Source organism: Notamacropus eugenii, chromosome 3 (assembly GCF_028372415.1).
Source record: "Notamacropus eugenii isolate mMacEug1 chromosome 3, mMacEug1.pri_v2, whole genome shotgun sequence".
Classification (NCBI taxonomy): domain Eukaryota; kingdom Metazoa; phylum Chordata; class Mammalia; order Diprotodontia; family Macropodidae; genus Notamacropus; species Notamacropus eugenii.
Window position 1 is genome coordinate 71,723,095 of NC_092874.1, and position 24,879 is coordinate 71,747,973.

At 37.4% G+C, this 24,879-nt stretch overlaps 1 protein-coding gene and 1 long non-coding RNA gene across 3 annotated transcripts in view; both read left to right on the forward strand.

Moving 5' to 3' along the window:
* ZEB1 (zinc finger E-box binding homeobox 1) overlaps positions 1 to 24,879 on the forward strand; it is a 202,168-nt gene that overhangs the window by 15,688 nt on the left and 161,601 nt on the right. The window lies entirely within an intron of this gene.
* LOC140532869 (uncharacterized) overlaps positions 1 to 24,879 on the forward strand; it is a 127,687-nt gene continuing 102,808 nt past the window's right edge. The window contains exon 1 of the long non-coding RNA XR_011976707.1: positions 1 to 24,879. This exon is cut by the window's right edge and continues 9,339 nt beyond it. This is a non-coding gene — a long non-coding RNA (uncharacterized lncRNA).

Genomic DNA, 24,879 nt, shown 5'->3' on the forward strand with positions numbered 1-24,879 from the left:
TTGTTTTGCTTATTATGTGTTTAAACCTTAATTTGTTATTTATATTGTACTACAAAATAATAAAAGTACTCTTCTTTGATAGTGTTTTATAGTATCCTTTTTATGGTAGTCATTTTGTTCTTTGGAGACTAGTTCCATGACTTACAGCCAGAAAACAATTCTGGCAGATTATTAGTATTAAAAAGGTGGACCTTTGTTTCTGGCTGAAATTTGGGATCAAACATTAAAGGACCCTTACAGTTTCATGAAGGCAATCCGAACTCCTCTCCCCTTCCAACTCATTGTCCATTCCTAGTACTTTTATAAGATAAACTTTATACATTGTCCATCTTTCTGTCATAAGCTGGACAATGGTCATTTTTCATCCATTTGTTTTTTCTATCTTCATAGGTAGACCAAAGTCTTGATTAGTTATGTATCATATAGAATGATCAAAGAGATGGATGTCAGTATGAGCAGGTTGCAATACCAAAACTTTTTAGAACAAACTGGAATATAGACTACAGTCAAGGGAATATATGATTTTAGAAGACAGATTGGTTATATAGTAAGAATGAAGGATAACTGGTGGAGTGCCTGTGTTCTCTCCATGTAGTTTTTCCTCTGTCAAAAGACCAGTATGTTGGGTGGATGTCCACCTGTATAGGAGGGCACATGGGCAAGAGCTGCACAGGTGAATGGGCAAGGATATAGTAATCTGCATGATTAAAAGGCGCATCATATTGATGAGATCACAGAGCTTTTTGACTATTTTATCCTACAGACTTTTCATTGAGACTTACTAGCTTTTAAAAATCCCTGCCATTTTTCTCAATAGTTTTTATTTTATTACTAACTTCAAAAAGATGTTGATTTGTTCTGTATTAGTGAGAAATTTCATCAGTAACCTTGGAAGCATAAAAAGCAGATCAAGGATATGTTCGATTTTATTTTTAATTTCTTAGGGTTAAATTACAATAATAACCATGATCTGTTTTTTACTTATGTGGTGTGGAAGCCAGCTTCTTTGTCTAGTATCTGAAGAAAGTATATGAGGTGAAGTTAGGGGCACCAAATCAATCACAATCCTGGAAGTTCTGGCACAACCTATTCTACTAGATTTAGATTTTTTTGGTTCCTCTTTCTTGATGAACCTGTATAATGATATATTCAGTGATCTATAAAATGGGACATTGGAGTACTTGCCACATGTAATTAGCTTCCTATTTCGTCATCTTCTATGAAAAAGGTGGCATCATCATGTATTCATTCAATAACCATTTATTATTGTGTAACAAATGCTAGTCCAGTGGTAGGTAATGGAGGAGGTACAAAGATAATTGAAGACATTCTGACTTCATGGAGTTTACAAGTCCTGTGAGTGCGTGGTACCAGTTACAGATTTTTTAAAATTTACCAAATGCACATGTAGCAATTCTCAACCAAAATGATTGTGTTTTCCAGATGAGTACAAGAGGGGTTCAGAGAAAGATGAGAGCAAAGTGAGCTGGAGCATTAGGGTAAGGCCGATGGGTCTGGAGCTGGGGTATCTGAATGGGGGAAGGCACTATGAAGTGGAAACCAGGAAGTCATTCGAAAAGCACTTTTAAGCACCTGCTATGTGCCATAGACTGTGTCAGGCAGTGGCACTACAAGTACAGAGCCCACTTTCTAAGAGGGAGATAAATTTGTACGTATATATAAACATGCATCTAACCTACATACACACAAACTAATTGGATAATTGGAATTTCCTCTTTTCCTGTCCCAGTGTTAATTCTTAATACTCTCTTTTCTTATTTCTGTCTCCATTCTATTGCTTTTCCATTGGAAGTACGGTGCTTGCTTTAGAGCTACTAGCACGCCTCAGTGTATCTCCCAAATACATAGGGAGATGTAATTAGTAACCAGGCCTTTTTGGTTCTTCTTTTCCCAAACTAATGCTTAAAACTCAAACCTGAAACTTCGTTGTAAGACTATAAAATCACACAGGAAACTAGAATGTTATTAGTCACCTAGTCCAGTTCCTTCTTTTTACTGGTATATAGATTATATGAGCCCACAGAGATTACAACTTGCTCATGGTTGCACAAGCAAGTTAGAAGCCAAGTGTGGACTAATGCACAGGTCTGCCAATTCCCAGTAAATTAATTTTTCCATTGTACCATCTCACAAGCACATTGTCATTTTCCTTTATGTGTATTGTCTTTTTATTTATTTTAGTTTTTGAGGTGATCTCCCTGTCTTATCAAGGCTGGAAGTCTAGCTGCCACACAGCTGTGGCCTGATCCATTTCTAATCAGCATGGAGGCTTTGACCTATTCAGTTTTTAAACTTCTGTTGGTTCACCCCTCCATAGGCAGCATGGTGACCCACAAACTTACTGGGGACACTTGATAAGCTTTAGCCCCACTACAGTTCAGAACTCCTAAGCTCATGCCATCTACTAGACTCAACCTCCGCAGTGGCAGGGATTACAGGTGGGCACCGTTATCTCTTACAGTTTGGGCTTTTAACACTTTTTTCTTCTAAGTATTGAGTTCATATTGATCTATAATTATCCCAATAATTTATGCTATAGCTCTACATAATGGAATAGGATAGGAAATAATGTGGAAAAATCATCTTGTTAGGATAAATAAAAACTCTATCTCAGGGACCTGATAGCAGTATTTCTTCAGGACTAGATGGAATCTACTGGTGTTTGCCTTTCACCAGACTATAAGTATGATAAGAACCATATTGTAATAAAACTTGTCTATGTTTGGAAAAGGAATGATGTCAGATAAAGCAACCACTTGGGTTTGTCATTTTTTATTTATTATTCAGATGCTACAGTGCTTGAAAAATTTGGACATATTTGGCATGGACAACTTTGTAAAAGAACCACTTTTAAAGAATCCAATCCTAAAAAAATAGTCCTTGCTTGAAATAAAGACCTGTGACTATTGAACTAGAATAAAATTGAAACTATCTCTAATAGTATTAATTTAATACTTATAATTCTCTAGTTAGAACATAATTTTAATGTGATTCTCAAGGGAATCTCAAGTTTCCCCCAAGTGTTTGATAATAGTTAAATGAACCTGAGCTATTGCAATGAGTCATATTTCGAAACAGGAATGAGAGTCCCCAAAGTTGTGAAGTATAGCTATGTGAGGACCAAAATGCCAATGTAATTCACCTGCTCCTTGTTTGAGACTGAAAATATTATGAGAAAATGATGAGTGATATAGGCTAGTTATATAATACTTTTTTTTGGAAAATAGATCTACAAATTTTAACAAGAATGAGGTGTTGAAAGTAAACAAATTTTAAGTCACAGATGTAGAACTTAGATTAATGGTCGTTAGATATTCTTTATTGTGTCCTCATGTGCCAGGCCTTGCAGGAAAAGGTGAGGTTCTGTGATTTCTTAAGAGTTCTAAGGAACCTCTCAGATTCACCTAGTTCTACTAGGTGAATCCTGCTACCTATGAGTTCCCTCTCCAGTATACATTGCAATCCAGCCTCTGTTTGAATGCTTTCTATGACATGCAGCTTACTGTCTCACCAGGCAGCTCATTCTCATTGGAACAGTTCTCATTATTTTCAGTAAAACTGAGCTGAAATCTGCCACAGTTATGTCCTCTGAGGTGACATGGATTAAATCGTTTTCTTCACTTGAACATACCTAGCATATCTCCCCTTCTGTCACTTCCCCTTAAAATCATCTCTTCTCTAGGCTGAACATCCCTAGTCCTTTCAGCTCTTCCTCATATGGCATATTATCAAGACCTAACCATCCTCATTGCTAATATCCTTTTAAAGTTTGACACCCAGAAATGAACATCTGATTAGCACATCTAGGGTGCAAGGATCGTCTCTCTTGTAATGAACATTATACTTTTTTATTAATATGCTTTAAGATTGCATAAAACAGTCCTGAACAGCCTTTATAAGATAGAAATGGTTTGAGAATGCTTCAGAGAATTCCCAGTCTGGCCCTGGCGAGGAAAATACTAGGTCATTCATAACAAAGTGTACATCTGTGTATGTGTGTGTGCGCGTACATACTGTATGACTCAGCAGTAGCATGAATAATTATGTTAGATGAAGGGGAATTGGAATTATGTATCCTAGGAATGTCACCAGGGAATAGGGATTTTAAAAATAAAAGTGGAAAAGAAGGATCCCATATAAACAGCATTTGAAAGGAAGAAATAATATTGATGCTTGGTAAGACATGAGGAGCAAAAGACATTGACATCTTCCCAGCATCTTCTTTGGGATGATATCTCCTTGTAAAGCCTTATGCCACAATTACATAGACATTGTGCGGTGGCTACTACTGCTCTCTTTTTACTTTCCTGAGATCCATGCATTGAATAATGTTTTTCAAATAATTGGCTTGATATGGATTTGTTGTTCATCATATGAAATACATTGATGCTACAGTCTTTAGTGCTCGAGGAAAGATGTATTCTTTAATTTCCCTCTGTGGTAAATTTGCCTTTACATTTTCTTAGAAGAGATAGATTCCTATTTAATTTATTCCAGGGAAGTGGCCTTTGGAGTTAAATACATATATGTTATGTACATATTGCAAACATTTTTACGTATTAAAATAGAAAAAGGCAATAACTACTGAATGAAAAAATTAATAAAGATGTGTGAAAATATAGGCTACAGATATTCTTACAAGTCTTTTGAGATCAAAGTAGAGTCTACCCAATTCCCCTTCTTCCGCCCCCCCCCCCCACTAACACATTTTTTGTCTACTTTCATTACTTTAGGAAGTAAGCTGAATAATATGGTAATATTACCTTGATTTCTTCCTGCAAAGGAACATTTTTAGGATTTGGTCACACATGAGAGTGGTAAACAAGAATTACATACTCTGCACAGAATTTTGGACAAATTTGCAGGCTCTAATGTAAATTAATGTAAATACAATTACAATGGATGGTTGATAGTGAAGGGGAAGAATTCTCTGTAGTCTCAATATTAGAATTGGGCAGTGAGAGTATTTAGGTATATCCTGGAGAAGGAAATAAATAATCACTTAATTATCATCAACAGTTTTAGATGACTTTAGAATCTGGGAATTGATGACTGACTTTAGTTTAAGTATGCAAACTTGAAATAAACATAGCTTTTGCTTTCTTAATAGTAGTTAATTTTGTTGGGTAACTTTATGTAGGATATAATTAATACAGTTTAAAAAACTGACTTTGTATAAATAATAGACTGCATATGTGTGAGCAAGAAATGTTTTATTAAGTAAAATGAGAACCTATATTCATTGATGCTTTGCTATTCCATGCTTAAATTTTGGTATTAATGTTACATCAATGATGTTCCAATCATTCCTCTCCCAAAAGAACCCCATATCTTTTCCTATAGTAATTGAGTGATATCTAAGCGGATTTGTGTGGCAGCTGAACTTGATTCTTTTCCTTCACAAATATAAGAAAACAACACACATTTATGTTTGCTTCCAGTGCTATTGCTGCCTCACAGTTTTTTATTCTTTTCCTCTTTCCCTCTCTCCCCCCATCTTTCCCTTCCACTCAATTTTAAAATATTTGAGTGCTATTGTTTTAAGAAACTCCTCAGAGACTTTTTTCTTTCCAGACTTTGTGTTGAGACATAGTTACCTTCATTATAGAACTCAATTATCATCAGCTCTCAAGTTGAACATTTTCAAAAGATTAATCTGTGGAGTAAATCAGGTCTGTACGTTGAACTTTCGGAGGAGGACCGCTAAATCTGATCTTTACTTTGCTTCACCAGGCATATTTGTATTTGATGATATTATAGCATGTTAGTATAGCAGTAAAGTTTCCCTTTTTAAAAAAGAAAGTAAAAATACAGTAATTTATTGCACAACCGTTTTAAAGATTGTCTTATACATATTTTAATGCTATCATAATTTACACTTTCTACACTTGAATTTTGTAGTTGAATGATTACGTAAATTTAAATTTTATATATTCTATAGGAATCCTTTCCCCCCTCTTTTCCTTTAAGGGACTATGAATATATGCTAAATAAATATATCCTAAAATACTTTCATAGGTTGTTCGAAGTTATTTGAACATGACAGACTACAATTTTCTCATGTGAATGCTTCTTTTGTACAGTAGATATAGGGTTAAAACTACCCATTTAAACCTTTGTAGGCAGCAGCTGATATACTGCTAAGTGACCTTTGACATAGGAACCCATGAATGCCCCAAGTATGATTTCACTTTCACCATGTTCTTTGAAAACCTGAATGCTTGTCAAATCAGATGTGTGTTTAGACCTTTTCACTGAATGTGCCTAGAGGGGAAAGAACAAAGCTTGGGGTCAACTTGGCATAATCCCCACGTTCATCTTATTCTATTATAGTGAGGTGTGGGGGCTGGGATAACTGTTCTTTCTGAGGTTAAAGTGCCAGCAGCATGTAGGTGGACTATCAGTTTTTTCTTCTAGACTTTTCCCAACATGGATCTGGTCCCTGGTGATTTACACTCATTAATATATGGCTGACTGTGTAGGGTGTTGATTGATATGCACGATTACTATTTGTTCCACAGACTGCTGTTATGTAACAGGCACATCAGTTGCCTAAAGAAGTCAGCAAAATATACAGCCTTGGGCAGTAAATCTGTTTTTCCTTTTTCATTAAAGAAGGCAGCGTTATCACAATAAGGTGTTTCTTAAGAGGTGTTTCATTTAGTTGCATTAACTATTAAGTTAATTCTACATTTTATGCTTGATGGATGAGTATGTAAAATTTGGATTTAGTTTCATATCTTTTAAACTCTAATCTTGACATTGAAATCATAAAATTTTTATTTAAAAAACCTATTAGTGTTGCATAGATTAGGCACAGGGATTACAAAGATGATAAAACAAAAATTTGTATTAATACTTTAGTAGTTTAAAAGCTGAATTCTTAGATCTTAAAATGTTATACCTTCCAGGTCCAGCTTTCTTAATAGTGTTAAACAAGATAGTATGTATGAATGTACTTACATGTCTGTGTAGGTTATATTTCCGTTTTATAGTAGGAGCCACTGTTTCCTTACTGAACTTGGTTGAAATCAGTGGTCATCATTAAAAGAGTTTGAGTGGACCTTGTGACAAAAGGCTGAGTTACCTTTACAGTTTGTTCGCTGTACCTCATAGACTTTGTTTCAGAAGAAAAGCTCTATTCAGTGCCTTGTGTGAAAGAAAGACTATGGCCTCCTTACACACAAGGCTTGTGGGAAACTTCATTACAATTTGTTCAGTTTAACTTGTTCAGGCCTGTTTGGAACATACGTAGATTGGGCTTGAAGCCATTGTGAACTTAGCCTATTTTTAAAGTGTTTTTGCTGATTCAACATTTAGGAATAAAATATGCAAATACTTTTTAAAGTTCATCTTAACAAAGAGGTACAAACACTCTAGTTTCAAACCTTATTTAAATACTGTATAAAAGGTTGTCTAATAATTGCTGCATTTAATAAAATGTGAAAACCAAATATTTAAAGATAGTTATTTAGATTGTAGTATACTTTAAATAGTATAAGGAGTAACTGGTCTTGAAATACAATTTTTGGGATTTGTTAAATACCTCCTGTGTGCCAGATATTGGTGAGGACAGAAAGTCCCTAATAAAAACCCTTCTCTACCCTTAAAGAACTTCCTCTTTTTTTGGGGGGGGGGGGGACGTTCTTCATTATCTTTGATTGTATCTTCCAGATCATTCTTTTTTTTCCAGCGCTTTTTTTTGACTTGGTCACTTACAGGCATACTTGAAATATTCCATTTGTCAATATTGCTAGATAGTAAAGAAGGCTTTGGAGTGGATCAAAGGAGAATTGTGTGGGGATGTTTTCCTTTTCATGATATTTAATGTAAAATATCAGTAAAACTGACATAATACAAATTGAAACATGATATGTATTTGGATCCGAACTTTTTTGCTACCAGAAGATGGACTTAGAAGGCTGCGACCCCTGGTAATGTCCTCGTTATACTTGTAGCATCTTAGATCATGTGTCTCTACAGGAGAAAGGATGTCATGTGTGGGGCCTGCCAAGGAGGCTGCTTGGCCTGGAGTGCACTGTATGTGAGGGGCAGTAATTTGTGGTCTTCCTGAAAAGCTGGGCTAGAGCTGCATTGTGAATGGCTCTTGGTAACCAGCAGGGGCGTTTGTTGTTTATTGCAGCGACAGCAACAGGATCCCTGGAGCCTCCTGAACTGGAGAAAGAAGCGATCACACCTGTGCACTGCTGATGTCATTTGGTCAGCTTAGAGAAGAGAAAGGCGGGAGAGAGATGACTTAGAAGGCTATTGCAAGTGCTCAGGCAGGAGATGATGAGGGCCTTTGTGCAAATAGTGTCTGTGACTCAATGGAATTGGGGGAAATGAGGCAGAAGAGTGGGTAACCAATCAGGAAGCGTTCAACAGCTGTGCATCAGCCATTGTGCTTGGTGCTACTAGGGTACAGACAGAAAAGGGAGTCAGTCTCTGTCTTCAGGAAGTATGAACCTCGGAAACAGGAAAGGTGGTGCTGCCCCCAACAAATAGAGGGAAGCTAGCAGGGTGGGCTTGGGGGAGAATGTGATTTCTGATTTATATACATTGGGTTAGAGTTAGAGAAATGGGTGTCTCCTCTAAGATCTACCTGTCAGTGATAATTAGAACATCTGATCCTCCTTCTATATGATAGCCCTTCAAAAACTTGAAAACACAGTTGTTGTATCTATCTTGAATTTTTACTTCATGCTAAACATCCCCAGTTCCTTCAGCTGCTCATGACATGTCATGATCTCAAGAGTCCCTCCATCATCCTGTCACTGCAAATATTCTTCCTAGAATATGGTGCCCTGAACTGTAGACAACACTAGGTGTGGGCTGATGAGGGTAGAGTGTGGCCACGCTGTGACTTCCACAGTACTCCTGGTCGTTATTTTTCTTTAATGCATTGGAAAACAGCATTAGCTATTCTGGCTGTTGACTCATATTAGGTTCATAATCCACAGAAACCTGCACTCGAGTTTCAAATTGGACTTAGGAAGTTGCCATTGTTGTTTTTTAACTCAAGAGGAATACTACATTTATGCCTATTAAATTTTATCTTACCATTGGGCATAATGATTCTGCCACCTTTCCTTTGTGTACCTGCAAATTTGATAAAGGTACAGATAGCGTACTTACTCAAGCCATTTGTAAACACATTCAATAGCACAGGGCCAAGAACAGATCCTCCTTCCAAACTGACATTGAACTACTTATCTAGTTCTGAATTCACCTAATTATGTCATCATCTAGGCTAGATCTCTTCATCTTTTCCACAGTAATAACTTGAATGAATGAAAAAGCATTTGTAAGTGTTTACTATGTGTCAAGCATTATGCTAAGTGCTAGAGCTGCAAACCGAAAAAGTGAGACAGTCCGTGCTCTAAAGGAACTCATGCCCTGATTGGTGGAGACAACACAGAAGAGAGCTCAGATTCAGGGGAATGCCAAGGCCCTGGGGACCATGACAAAGGAAATATCCAGGGGTCTGAAGGATTTAGCAGAAGGCCAGACAGTCAAGTGTGGAGGGATTTAGGAAGCAGTGATTGTGCAAATGATCAGGCCTCATGGCCCTCCATCTCATTGTAAGGATCAGAGTCCTTGGCTTGCATCTTATTCAAGAGAGACTTCTTAAAACACTTTGATTTAAACCAGATAAACTATTTTTTGAGCATTCCTCTGAAGTTCCAGTCTAATGATGCTGTCACAAAAGGAAATAAGGTTAGTCTGGTATATAGCTTATTCTTGATGACGCCTCACTGGTTCTTTGTAATCTCTCTTTCTTTCCTTCTAGATGCACTCTAACCATCCCTTTAATAATACATTATAAAAATTCACCAAGAATCAAAGCCAATTTCACTGCTTTGTTGTTTCTGGATTCCATTCTGTTAACTTTTTTGAAAAGCGGATCAATATTATCCCCTCTTTGCCATAATCTTTCAAAGATCAATGACAGTAGTTGCAAAGAGAAAAAACATAAAGGAAAATAAGGGTTGTACTGTGGCCCTGCAGAAAGTTGTAGGGACTCTTGAAACCTTAACCCCTTTATTTCATAGATGTTTAAAACATATAACATATATATATATATATACATATATATGTGTGTGTATATATATATGTATATACATACATACATACATACATATATATAACTGTACCACTAATCATTTGGGGTTGTTGTGAGATGAGGATTAAATGAGATCTATAAGAGTGCTTTGACACTCTGTGTGTGTGTGTGTATGTGTATGCACGCGCTTGTGACTTCCCTCCTCCAACTCATGCTCATGCGGTTGGTCTCCCAGACCATGGCTATCACAACTTCTAAGTATCTTCTAGGTCTCTGCTCCTAGAATCTATAGTTTCTGAGCCCCCATTTGTAAGAGCCCTCTAATCACTCCTCCATGAGAGGCACAGGGAACATATGACTAAAGCAGCTTGATTCTTGGGGACTGCCAAGCCACCTGGTGTCTTCTCACGTTATCTTTATGCTGCCCATCACAAGGCACATTCCTTTTCTGGGCCCTTTGGTCTGTTCCTGGGTGGAGCACCTGGTTCCAGTATTTGGCAGTTGTAATTATGATAGATACTGTGTCTGTCTTCTAGTACTGCTGAGATGCTGACCTAGGATACTGATATGCCTTCTCCCAGAAAGAGCTGGGATTCCTTACCCTGAAATCAGCAGTCCCCTTACTACTCTGTTCCTTTAGCAGTGTGGGAGGTGACTCCTATCAAAGCAGTGTTTCCCAGAGGAGAAACAGACCACTGTCTGAAAGATAATGCAGTTGAAAGGATTAAGGAAGCCTAAGCCGTGCCCAGCAAATAAGGACTTTGTGGTCTCTCGGACAGGAAAGAAACCTTCCCTAGAGCCTCTTAACTCCAGTGCCTTCCACCAGAGATTGTCTGTGATTGACTCTGTAGAGGTCATTTTTGTGCACGGTTATTTATGTGTTGTCTTCTTCATTGACTGCAAGGTGCTTCAGGGTAGGAAACATTTTTGCCTTTCTTTGTGCCTCAGCACTTAGCACAGTGCCTGGCATCTGGTAGGCTTATGGACTTAACTTGGCAGAGAAATCTCTGAGATTTCAGTAGTCACCTAAAGTTGTGTATATGATAGGTTATTGTTTCTGTATTAACTGAAATTGATGAGTCTTACATTTAAGTATTTTCTGTGGTGGAAGTAATAAATCATTGTCCTGTACATGATATCCACTGGTTGCCTTTTATATAAGTCTGCTTCTTGCTTTTTGGAGAAACTTTAAACATGAAAAATATGTAAATTTTGACGTAAGATTTGTAGGGGTTTGTGTCATATACCCCTTCTCAGAATGACGTCTTTAAATGAATAAATTAAAATACAGAATTACAAAGGAAATCAATTATATTGAAATAAATATGCAGTTTTCCCCTTCAAGTTCCCAGATTCCCCTGAATTCCACCTATGGCCCCCTTGGAGTTTTGTGGACCCCAGATTAATAGCCCCTGTCTCGGTGATTTCTCAAGTTACTACTAGCTGGGGGAAGTGAACCAGAGAGATAAAGAGTAAGTCTAACCTCCCCTACCTTTGGAGGTAGTGAGTCTTCTTTGGATGAGTCCTATTCATGTAAGTCTCTTGAAGGTTAAGGAGGCATCTGGCTTGTGGGTCATTCTATAATATACTGTTATTATCTATACCACTCCCCTCCTTTTAAGAGAAATTTAGAAGAATTAGATTTTAGAAAGAAATTAATTTTGTTCCAATCCTAGATTGAAGTACTGAGGGTTATGGTAAATTGACTGAAGCCATTATGGGGGCTAGATGCAGGGGGACAGACAGATATCTATAAGAGGTCATGCTGGAGCTCACTATACTGCCTTAAGTGAGGATAAAGAATTTCTATTCCTTCAAGATAGCTCAGGTGCATCCTCTTCTTGCAAACCTTTTCTGATCTCTCTCCCCCCCATCCCAAGTTGTTAGTATTCTCTCCCTCCTTTAATTTTCTTTGAACTATACTTATTCACATATGTGTTATGTGTATGCAATAGAATGTAACCCCTTGAGAGCAAGGAGATTTTCCCTCCTCTCATATCTCTACGTTCTGTCACAGTGCTGACTAGTTTTTAATTTATCCTAAACATGAACTATTTAGATATAAATTTAGGAGGTATGAGGAGCAGACAGTCTTCTGTTCTTTTCTCTCACATGGTAAGTCTCTCACAAAAAGGTCTCTTTCCTGCTCTAGAATGGAAAATAAACTGGAATGAGAAAAGAAGATAACTGGTTGCATAGACTCAACTTTCTCTTCATGACTTTTGCAGTTGGTTTTTATTGTGAATTATAATATTAGAAGCATGTTCAATTGCATAGATCATTTCTCTTCTTGGCAGCTCAGTCACATTCTTATTAATTGTTAGTTGTCATTTAAAAGGTTTTGTTTCATGATTGATTGCATGACTAGTCATGGACACAGACAAAGGTTTTCATGATTTTTTTGCTTTCATGTAACCTATGACTGAGTGCCCCAGGCTATGATTTTATATGAACCAGCTTCAGGCTTGGGGCTTCTTGATAGGTCTTAGCTCTGGGCCATTTTTCCTCTACCTAGAGTTTCCTTAGATGACCACAAAATAACATTTGTGAACTCCAGGTCCCATGTGAGCATTCAAGATATGACCCAAAATTGTCTAGCACAATACAGCATGATAAACTAGCATACTGAATACTGGTTTTAGACTTGTGATGACCTAGTACTGAATCCTGCTTCTGACTCTTCCCAGCTGTGTGATCACAGTCAAGTCACTGTTTTGTTCCAACCCTAGATAGAAATACTGAGGGTTATGGTCGATAGACTGAAGCCATTACAGGGGCTAGCTGCAGGGGACAGACAGGTATCTGTCTGGGTGAATTTTGCTAAGTCTTCATTTACTTATCTACCCATTGAAATATCTGTGGTACTGACCTCACAGAATCATTGAGAAGCTCAAATAAAATAATGTATGTAAAGAAAAAAGTCCTTGCTGTTGCTAGAAAGGCTACACATCATATTCCAGTCATCCTTTCATCCCAGGGACCTCTGTGCAGGCCTAAAGCTTAGTTTCCACATGATAGGGAAATAAATTTGGGTCTACTAGAGAAACAATCTCCTTCCCATAGGATCTTCTGTTCCTGGGTGGAGCACCTGGTTCCAGTACTTGGCAGTTGTAATGTGTCCGTCTTCTAGTACTGCTGAGATGCTGACCAATATCCCACCGTTGTGATGGAGGGTGAAGTTCACATTCTATACCCTTGGTCACGTCATAGTCTCTTGTTACTCCTCCAGCTTTAGTTCTTTAGTTCAGGTTTTCAAAAACTGTTACCATTCACCTTAAAGGAGTATTTAGGCCTTGAGAATGCCCATTAACCCACCTTCCCCACTGGGAGAGACACTATGATCAAATGCTCACCTCCATAGAACCTCACCAAGTTTATCAGACTTCTTTTGATGAATCTTTTGTACTCAAATGCTATGTTTCAATCCGGTGTTTCCCTTCCTACTTGAAATAGATACAAAAAATATGCTTTTCAGTTCTCAATTTCAGAGGAATTTAACATTCACAATACTCAGATGTTTACTTGTAATATAGTCATATACGAACCAAAGACAAGTACAAGAAAACTCTTTGGAGTAAAAGTTTATCTTCCTTTGACTTAAAAAAAAACCACTCAGTTCTGTGGTATACTGCAGTTTGAAAGTTTTATCAGATAATGGGTGGGCTTTAAAGCGCAGAGGCGCAGAAAGATCAAGTGATTAGCTTAGGTTCACATAGGTGAAAGGTAGCAGGAATGTGTTTGAACCCAGGTCTTCAATTCCAGCGTTCTTTCATGGGAAGTACTGAGGGGAGAAGGGAGGAGAGTAGCGGCCTTTCACATGAACAGCCTAATTCACCCTGTTTAGGGAGTTTTACCAGTATTAAAATGGGTTACTTTATGTAATCATCTTCATAGAGGGTATAATCTTATAAGACAGTTTAATGATGGTAGAGGAGAAAAATGAACATGAGTTTGTCCTATTTTACTCTGAAGGTCCAATCGCTTTAGTGCTAAAAGTATTGTAATACATACTATTAAAAATACTACTACTAGCCATCAGAAGGTTCTATAATATAATGTGTATTATGTGGCATTCCCATGTAAGTTTAAAATAGTGTTTTGCAGAAGCATTGGAACTGTACTTATAAGATTCCTTTCAGCTCTAAAACTGATCCTGTGAATATACTGAAGTATGCTTCTGGGGTAGCACATTCTCCACAGCAAACCTTACCAGCCTGAGCCGTTTGCTTCAATTAAACACAATGCACTGTCTGAGCTACGCAGGCCTTTCTTACTTAGCAAGGGGAAGCTGCCAGTGGAACGCTCAGTGACTTGTCCAAAGGGTCTTGGTTGCCTCATCTTTGGACCTTTCACTGCACAAACCTTGTCTGAAGTGTAGAACCTAATTCTTAGTAGGCAGAACATCACAGACTACTGAGAGAGTTGGAGAGAATTCTAAACAGGTGGCTTTAGGAAAGGATCTGAAATAAGGACAAATTACAGGGACCCTTTAGTGTAGTTAGGAGAGCTTCTGATTCTATATTTTGTCTCTTTTCAGGCCTACTTCATCTCATGGGATGGTAAAACTTGAAGGAACAGTCCAACGCTTCTTAATATGGTGTTCATGAACTTGAGGGTTTCCTTTTGTTTTGTTTTTACATTTTAATAACTGTATTTTAGGGGCAGCTAAGTGATGCAGTGGGGATAGAGGACCAGGCCTGGAGTAAGGAAGACTTGATCTTCGTGAATACAAATCCAGCCTCAGACACTTGGTAGCTGTGTGACCTTGTTTGCTTCCATTTCCTCATCTGTAAAATGGAGTGGAGAAGGAATGTCATTCTCCCTGTTATCTTTCCCAAGAAAGTCCCCAGTGGTGTCACAGTGTCAGACACAACTAAAAGTGACTGAACAACAATAACTGTATTTTAATATCATTTGTTTCCTTTATAATCTTAGGCATTTTACATTTTACATTTACATTTATCAAGAGGAAGGGGCATGTGGGCTTCACCAGATTTCCACAGTGGTCTGTAACACAAAAAAGATTAAGATCTAGTCCAGCCTCCTCATTCTACAGGTAAGGGGACCAAGAACCGGAGAGATTCAGTAACATAGCACATGGATAACAGAGCTTGTGACTCTTGACACCGTTGCTCTGGACTGGCCTTGCTAGAAGCACCTTCAACTCCAAAGTAGAAGAACCTGTTCAGTAGAGCAGACAATGCGAGTCTTATTAACTAGGCATGTCTAAGATAAAAGCAAAGGCAGAATCAAACACATGGCTGGTTTAGAGAAGGGGCTCATAGAATTGTAGAGGTTTAAGGGATCACGGTATATATTTAGTACAACCCCCTTATTTTACACATGAGAAAATGGACGAGACTATTTGCTCAAGATCAGACAGCTAATAGCAGACAGAGTTAGGACTAGAAAATGAGCCTTACCTGCTAATCCAGTGGTTATGTGCTATTACAGTATAGATTAGATCCCATTATTCTGTACTGCTTTGTATCATCTAAACATCACGAGTGTTTGGGGCTTGGAATCACAGCAGGTTTTATAGATTTTAAAAAGGCTTTTTGAATTTGTAAATGAGAATCTATATGAAGCTAGGTATGATGTCTGAGTCTTTTGTAGGAAATTGTTTCCGATTTGTCTTATGTAGTTCAGTGACTTAGACACAAGTCTACAAGGAATTAACCATAGAAACTAAGTTAAAGACATGAAAAATTAAAATTTGCACCAGTGATAAAGATTTTAATTTCATTTCTTCTCTAGTTATTATAATTTGTATTGAAGGAGAAAAGAAAAATGTATAGTAACAAATGTGTAGGAAAAGGGATTACTTTAATAGAGACCTCTTCCCCCTTTGAAAAAAGCAGATAATTTATTTCTGCCTTTATCCAAAGGAGAATTAAACTCTATTAATAATGTAGGCAACCAAACATCATTAATGGATGTGAGTAAAGTGTGACTCTGCCCTGACTCTGTTGATTAAATAACCAGCAGTACTTTCCTGAGGCATCTGTAGAAAGAAATCTAGATGTCGTTCTCAGAAGTAGAGCTAGTGTTTTTGGAATCATTTTAAGGTTATCAAATAATCCAATGAGACAAAAAAAAAATTCAGGAAAGAAGGTGACAATTGAGATTTGCCACAATTGGTTTTATGGGTTGAATAATGCCAAAGGAGGAGTAACACATAGATTACTAATATACCAAGATGTCTACAAAATATTTTTTAGTTAATTTGAAGTTTTAGTTTTCTTTTCTTTACATGATTTATAGAATTCATGTGTGTATGTTTTTAGTTGAGCTAATTTGAAGTTCCATTTTTCAGAATTTATTTCAGTAGATCTGCTGGATAGTGAAGATTTTTAAAAATTTAGTAGCCTTTGATTTCACAGTTTGGAGTTCCCTGATGGATGTGTTAGGGTAAGAAATGGCGAGTTCATTGCTCAACTGAATAATTCACAAGGCACAAAAGGCGCTTTTTCTTTATTCCCAATTCCTTTCTCCCCATTATATCCACCTTCTCCCTTTTAAAAAGCTCTTTTATAACTAGAGAGTAATGTTGTGTGAATGTGTAGGGGCCTGGGCACAGTCCTGGCCCCTGTATCAACTGAGCCAGAGAGGGGGAGCAGGGTGGGGGGAAGGTTGTAGGAAAGAGGAGACGCCAACTTGAATTGGATCTTCTTCAGGAAAAGCTTCAAAAGGAATGTCCCATATCTATGGGGCTTTTGCATTGTTGGCCAGAACCCTCATGGCGGGGTTTTACTGTAAATTATGATTGTAATAGAAAAGAATTCCTTCTTGATGCAGTAGCCTTCCCTGTAGTCTGACTGAAGCAGTGGTTTCTCAAACAGTGAAAACTGTTAGAAGGCATTATCCCTTCTATCTAAATGACATTGGTACTAGCTTCTAAGCAAAATGTTCCTTTTTTCATAACTTAGTATTTTAAGTAACTTGAAATTTGTTTTGTTTTGTTTTTAATTAAGGAGATTGTTTTTAAGTATCTCTGTAGAATACGTGGTGCATGTTCTTGGTCCATCTGAGCTAGTGTGATATCTATGACAGTAGCACCAAAGGTTGCTTTATTGGAGATGATGATTGCCCCAATAAGCTGACTTCCTCTTCTGTTTTTCTTAACCATTTACAAACTTGTCATCTGTGAATTTAACCTCTTCTTGAGTTTAAATGCTATCCCAGGATAACAAATTCTAGGTTTGTTATTTATCTGTTGTGTGAAAGAGGACAACAAACTCTTATCCAGGAGTATTTAAAAGCTTGTGAGCTTACTTCCTCAATATAGATCCAAACCCTAATTAATCCTGTGCATATTCTCACTCCAGGATCTTTCACTTCACTGAAACTGTTCTCTCATCTTATCCCCAAATTCAGTGACTTTTTCTTTCCTTAGCTGTCTGTAACAATTGACTCTATTAATCCCCCTTTTTCCTGTGGCACAGTCCTCATGGTTTTCCTCCTCCTTCACTGACTACTTCTATTATAACAACACACCCCCACCTTCAGGTCAGTTCAGTAAGCATCCATAGGAAGCATGTGTTTGTTGAGGAAATCAAAATAGAGACAACCCCTGCCCTTCAGAAGGGGCCATTCTATTTGGGGGAAACAAGGGACACATAAATAAAATACGAAATCCTTATAACGTAATTTCAGGGAGAGAAAAGGGAAGCACTAATCATAGAAGGCCTCATGGAAGAGGTGGCCTTTGAACCCAAGGCAGAAAGGGAAAGCATGAAATACAAGGGCTAACAATAGCTAGTAAAGTTGGAAAATAAAGGGGAGAGGGAACAGCGCCCGTGATATGATGTGAAATCAGTCCAAAAATAAAGGTTCCAGCTAGATTTTGAAGGACATTGTATGAGTCCTAGCACCTAGTGTTTCATCACAGAGATTACAGGGAGCCACTGGAGTTGTTGAGTGAAGGAGTGATGTGGAATGGCCGTACTTGAGCCGGACTCATTTGACCCCATTTTAGAAGACAAACTAGAAAAGGGCCAGAGACAAGAGCCTGCAAGAACTTTGGGGCCAGGAGAATGTAAGGGAGTAACCTCTTGCAAAATCATTGATTCCCTTCTCACCCTTTATTCTATTTCACATATTCTGAGATCAGTGACACCGGTTTCCTTGTTCTTCTCAGACTCCAGGCATTTTTTGTCTTCTGTCCCCCTGCCTAAAATGCTCTCACTTTTCATTTTTTAAGGTTTCCTGGATACCCTGGTTTCCTTTAAGTCTCAGTTAAAAATCCCACTTTCTGCAAAACTTGTTATCTGGGAGGGTAGCAGTACCTTCCCTAGTAATAGTCAAGTTTAAAAGATGGGACAGAATTTTTTTTTTTTTTTTTCAGAAAATGAATTGTCCTTTGAAGAAAGGTCAACTTTGACAAGGGGTGTAACTGTAAGAGGGCTGAATTTGACACCAAAAGACATGGCTTGATTCCCCAGTATCTGTGTAATTTTGCAAAGCACTGTAACCTCTCTGGTTCCTCTTTTTTTTTGGCAGAGGGAGGTCGAGGGAGGGGGAGGGGAGATAGAGGAGGAGGCAAGAGTAAGGAGTTGGACTAAATGACCTCTAATGTTCCATCTAATTCTGTTAGGAATTATTAGAAGCCAGGACATGTGGGAGAGAAAGGGGAAGGTGGGAGACATTTGGGGTTTGGGGGTAAGAGGTTTTCTTTTCTCTAGACTAAATATCTCTAGCTACGGCATATGTTGGCATTTTGACTGCTAGAGTTAGAGGATATTTAACTTAGAGGGAACAGAGGGTATGATGAGAGTTACACGGAAGTTATAAGTAGAGTTGTTATGGGTGGCCATTTACTTTAATTTGTGCAGCAAGCTCGGCGTTCAGCAGATGTGTCACAGGTTTAGTTCTCATGCATCAGGCACTCTGTGCTGGGCCTTCTGGTTGCATTCCTAATCCCAGCCTGTCACCTTCTGAGTGCCTTCTCTTAGTCACAAGGAAGACCACGGAAGACTTTGAAATGGAACAAATAATATATCATCACTATTGAGGAGGGAAAAAAAAAACCTCAAAATGCCTCCTTTGAGTATCTTTGAAGTACATCTTAAGAAAGGAACCTGATTAATCAGTTGTGGATCTCCTCAGAACAAGAGGAAACAAAATTAGGTTAGAATTGAAAATAATATGTAAACTATAAGAACTACACAGTGAAGATGATTAAACGCTGGAGGGGGCTTCTGTGGAGTTTGGTTTGTTTTTTTAATAAATGTGCTAGGTGATAATTTTTTAACAGATGATTTAGCCTATGCTTACGTTGAGAGAACTAAAATCAGAGTGGGTAGAATTGGAAGGTACCTTGGAGGTTATCTCATCCAGCCCCTCCCTGGAAAATGAATTCTGCATACTCCAACTGTGACAGGTGATCTGGCCTCTGCAGGCAGACTTACCCAGAGGAGGACCTTACTGTTCTCGGAACTAGCCATTTTCTTTTGCAGCATCCCTAATTGTTAAGTAGTTTTTCCTTTTAGTGAATGAAAACTGGCCTCCCGTAGATTTCACTTGTTTCTTTCTTCCAAGGTAGAACAGAATAGGCCTAATCCCATCAGATGTTTAAAAACAGCATTCACGATTTCCTCCTTTTTTGTAATTTTCCAAATTAAAGATTATTAATACTTTCATTCAATCCTCTATGGCATAGCTTTTAGTTTCTGTATAATTCTAGGTGCCTCCTCCAGGTTTGTTCCAGATTTGACAATATGCCTTATGAAATATGATATGTAGACCTAAACACCATATATCAGATCTGGTCTGACAAGGCTGAAGTGTAGCTAGACCATTACCACCCTTGTTTTGACAATTACACGATTCGTGTAGCCCAGAATTTGCATGGACATTTTTGACTGTTACATGTGTAGCTAACAAAAACCACTGAGCACTTTTCATATGTGTGTATGTGTATATGTGTATCTGTACAGCTCTATTCTGTAGGACATTTTAAATATATAAATATACAAATACAAGTGTGTGATGTATGTCCTGCATTTGCCCACATCCTTTTCCTCCTTTCTTTGTGTCGATTCACTTTTCCATTTATCTCTGTTAGTTAGTTTTAAAGTTCTATGTACTGTCTCAGTTGCACCTGTCAGGATCTTTTGGGGTCACAGCCTAGCAGGGTGGCTTGTGGATTGCTCAGGACGTAGGAATGCTTAAACAGAAACTTTTCTAGACCACTCACTACGTGCTAGACACTGTGCTCAACTCCTTACAAATATCATTTCCTTAATCCTGTGAGATAGGTGCAGTTATGGTCTCTATCTGATAACTGGGGAAACTGAGTGACTTCCTCAGGTTTGCATAGCTAGCAGGTGTCTGAGACCAGATTTGAACTCACGTCTCCCTGACTCTGTAGTTCACTGTTCTTGTCTGCTGGGCCACCCACATATTTGGGAGTTTCCTTCACCAGCCAGGTACAGTGACATTGCCACTGCTAACAAGGGTCAGAGGCAAAATTTGAACCTAGGTTTTCCTAACTCCAAGTCTAGTGCTAGTCCAGTGTTATCAATTTCTGCTTTCCCTAAAAATTCTTGACCAGCTATATCTGCATTCTACTTATTTGAAAACCATACTTCAGGTAACTTTTGTCATTTAGGACAGAGCTAAGAACTTAAAAGAAAGTAAAAGAAGCCCATTAAATTTGACTGAGAAGGAGAGGTGAATGGAAAATAAGACAGCACACTAGGAGCATAGGGGTAACATGTGAAAAAAATTTTAACTGATAAGAGTCTAGGACCATTTAGGGTGGTGATAATCATCCTTCAGTAGTTCCTGAGGACTTTATTGTATTACAGAACATTGTTTTATGGTCAGTTGTCGGAACAATTACCAGTAATGGCAATAAAATAAAATCTTTTTTAGATTTTCCTAAAATAATTAGGAAAAAATGTTGGTGCTTTAGCTGGGTTATTTCATTTACCTAGAAAATTCTCTTATTTATGCATCCCTTTATTGGGACTGAAAATGAGACGTTACAGGGACTTTTATTCTCTTTGAACGAATTCTGTATTATGAGTCTGCAGGAAAAAAGTAAGAAAAAGTTGTGTCTTTTTTTTTCCTGGTAGACAGCGTTTTAAAATTTCTCAGTAGAAAAATGGGTATCATTCAGTTCATTTAACAGAAACTTTTATTTTTATGTAGAATAGTCCATAATTGAACCCCAGTGGATCCATTGAAAGTTTGTGTAAAAACCCCTTCAAACAATCCTGATTAGTTTGCATGATTGTTTTTGTATTCAAATGTAAAAAAAGGAGAATGTGATCTGCGGCATTTTCGAAAGGGTAAAGTAGAATTAGCTATATTTCAGGGACATCTTTATAAAATAGAAACCCACTTATATGACTAGTCACTTTCCTTTTTAAAATTTTAGTCAAACTTTTTCAACTTCAGTTGATATACTTTTATCTTTTGATTTCTTTGCATTTTTAGATTGCGTGAGCATTAGCTAGACAGTTTAGTAGTATCTGTGTTGTACAATCATTACAAGTACAACAAGAACTGAAAAAAAAGCTGAATACTTCTTTCTCAATTGTTAGCTTGGGTCTTTCTTTGATCATTGTTGGACTTTTCTTTTCATTATTGCTTTGCTGTCTCTTGAAAAAGAGTACCCTGTTAATTCTTTGTACCATGCCTGTCTCTTTGTTTTCTCATTTTTAAAATGATGGTAATGAAGCAAATACGTGGCTACAGTCTTGGCTGTTAAAGTTTAGAACTGTTGTTGTGCAAAGGGTCACACGTGTTAAATTACCTACTGTCAAGCTGAATGTTGTCTGAGGCCCTGTTTAAAATGGTAAGACTGTGCAAGATATCCTAAAAATCTACTCTGTGCAATGATTTAAGATCGAGCATCTATAAATCCCATGTTGAGATTGTAAAATATAGCCTTCTTACCTTGTTGGTACTAAACAAGGTGGTGTTTTTCTCCCTCTATGACGAAAAGACAGATATATACATGAGGGAGGAGGGAGACAGAGACAGAGACAGAATGAGAAGGAATATTACAGCATAGAGAGAGGGAAAGCCCTCATTAATTTATCTCAATCTTTCTACTGCCAGAAACTCACCTTCAGTTTTGAATGACAAGACAGTTAAGAGATAAGCTAATTTATGTCAGCTGTTCTGAAAACAAAACCACTGTGATAAAGTGACAATGTATTCTATGAGCTTCAAATAAATTGCAAATGTACATTTAAATCTGGATGTGACTAAATTTTTAAAAGACATTTTATTGCATTTTGTTTTTACATGACCCATATTTCCCAGTCTAGGCAGTGTAAAATTTCTCTTTACTTCCAAACAGCCATTCCTTGTAACAAAAAAAAAAAGAAAAAAAATGAACAAAATTAACCGACATGTTGGAAAAAGTCTGGTATCTGTTAATGTTCCACAATCTTAGTATGTCTCCTTCGCAAAGAAGGGAAAGAGGTGTCTTCTCTTCTTTGGGGTCAGTCTTGGTCATTATAATTTAATGTGCTCAGTTTCAGTTATTTTATTGTTGTTTTTAATATTGCTATTGTCATGTAGATTGTTTTCTTGATTATGCTAATTTCATTTTGCATCAATTCATGCATCTCCGCTGATTTTCTTTTTTTCCTCAACACAGTATTGTAGCGTCCCTTACCTTCACTTACCCCAGTGTGTTTAACCATTCCCAAGACAATGGGCAGCTCTTCTCTTTTCCTGTTCTTTACCACAAAATGCTACAGTCAATATGTGGATGTATATGAAACCTTTGTTTTTATCATTTACCTCCTTGAAATTCTACATGTAGCAGTGGAATCTCTGAGGTAAAGGTAAAGGCTGTAAACTTTGTAGAGAAGTGACTTAATTCATCACAGGCCTAATTGATAGGATTTTTTTTTCCGTTTTGAGTTTTGGAATATTGAGAGAGAGAGAGAGAGAGAGAGTGTGTGTGTGTGTGTGTGTGTGTGTGTATGTATGTGTGTGTGTGTGTCTCTGTGTGTGTGTGTTCCTTGCTAAATTAACAAGTCCATCCACATGTGAATATATCCTGATATTGATAAATAATAACACATATGACTTTGTTGAAATGAACAAATTATTGAGGTATCTATACAGAGTAAGAACTTAATAAAGATTTTTATTCTTTCATTTTCCATATAACTGAAACTTAATATTTTCAGAGCCAAGTATTTTTTTTTTTACAATTCTTGATGTGTTTTACATTTTTATCCCACTCTTCCATCTTCCTTAGAATATACAGAACATAATTTAAAACTTTGTTATTAAATCAGGATGGTCATTTATTGATCTCAGTTATTGTATTGTGACATATAATACAGTGAGGTGTCATTTAGACATGTAAAGTTTACACCAGGTACAACTCGCTACATGCCAGGCACTGTTGTAAATGCTGGGGGTACAAAGAAAGGCAAGAACAGCCCTTGTCCTCCGGGAGTTCACAGTTTAAAAGGTGCAACCAACATACTAAACACTAGGTCCATACTGACCCAGGCAATTCACTTAACCTCTTCACCTCAGTCTCTTCATCTGCAAAATGAGGGAGATTAGTTTCTAAGGACTCTAGCTCCAAATCTATGGTCCATTGGTCAATTCTAATGTCTTGTGAATTGAGAAAGCAGGTAGCCAAGTATGTAGGGGTTGTGTATGTAAACTAGGAGTAACTTGGTCTGGAGTGAAGGACAGAGAAACTCTCCAAAAGTAAAGCACATCTTTGTAGCATTTAATGCATAAATAATGAAATCAGTTTTGACTGGACAGACTTTTTTCCCCCTTAAACTTTCTGGTTCTCAGCTGTCTTTGTAAATCTAAATTGCTAGATAAATGGGCATTGATTTATTTTGAACATATGAGCCATCTACATCAGAAGGATATTGAAGATTCTTAAATCCATATTCTTATGATATCTTGAAAAATAGTGTGACAAGAGGATCTCCAAATTACTTTGATTAGTCATGGGAATAAAATACATAGAACTTGTTTTGAAGCAAATATATAAATAAATTTTAACAAAATGTAGAAAGATTAGGAATTGTAAATAATCTGTCCTCCAAATCTAGCAATCTTGAAATTTTGTCATTAATAATCCCCTAGGAAACCAGCCCAGTATATTTAGAGTTGAATGATGCTGGTTCAAGTCTGAGGACTAACTGGCACCTAAAGACCCTTTCAGCTCTCTCTTTAGCAGTAATTCTATCCTAAGACCAAAATCTAGATAGACTAAATCTAAAGTACTATTTTTATGCCGAGGTAAGGGTTATTAGAAGCCATTCAGATAACATAACAATTTTTAAAGCTACGAAATTGCTGTAAGTCCTCTAAATCGATTATGTATTCGCTTGGCTATGTGCTATGAAAGTTTATTTTACATTGCTATGATTAGGACTAATATTGTTCATTGGCCTTCTTTAGTAATGGACACATCGTTGCTAAATCACATATTTGGCATCGAGTACACATGCATAATATGTGTATACGTGGCAGAATGTTCAACTTTTGAAAAGGAAAAGGCATGCTAAAGATACTTGTTCCTACCTCCTTTTCTTATCATCACAGTCATTTTCAATATTTGTTCTCTCTATCAAGTGCAGTATTTACAAATTATAATTGTTTAGCAAGTGTGGAAAAGAAGTGCTGGTGTAAGGCGTGCAGGTACTGTGAGCTGTGGGCACCCAAATCCCTGTTCCCGCTTAGTTCTGATACTGAAAAAAGTATTTCTCTTCCACTCTGGCTGGGCTCCTCTGATTCCGCTCCCATGTCCATAATCAGGAACTCAAGTTACAGAAGAAAAATCATTT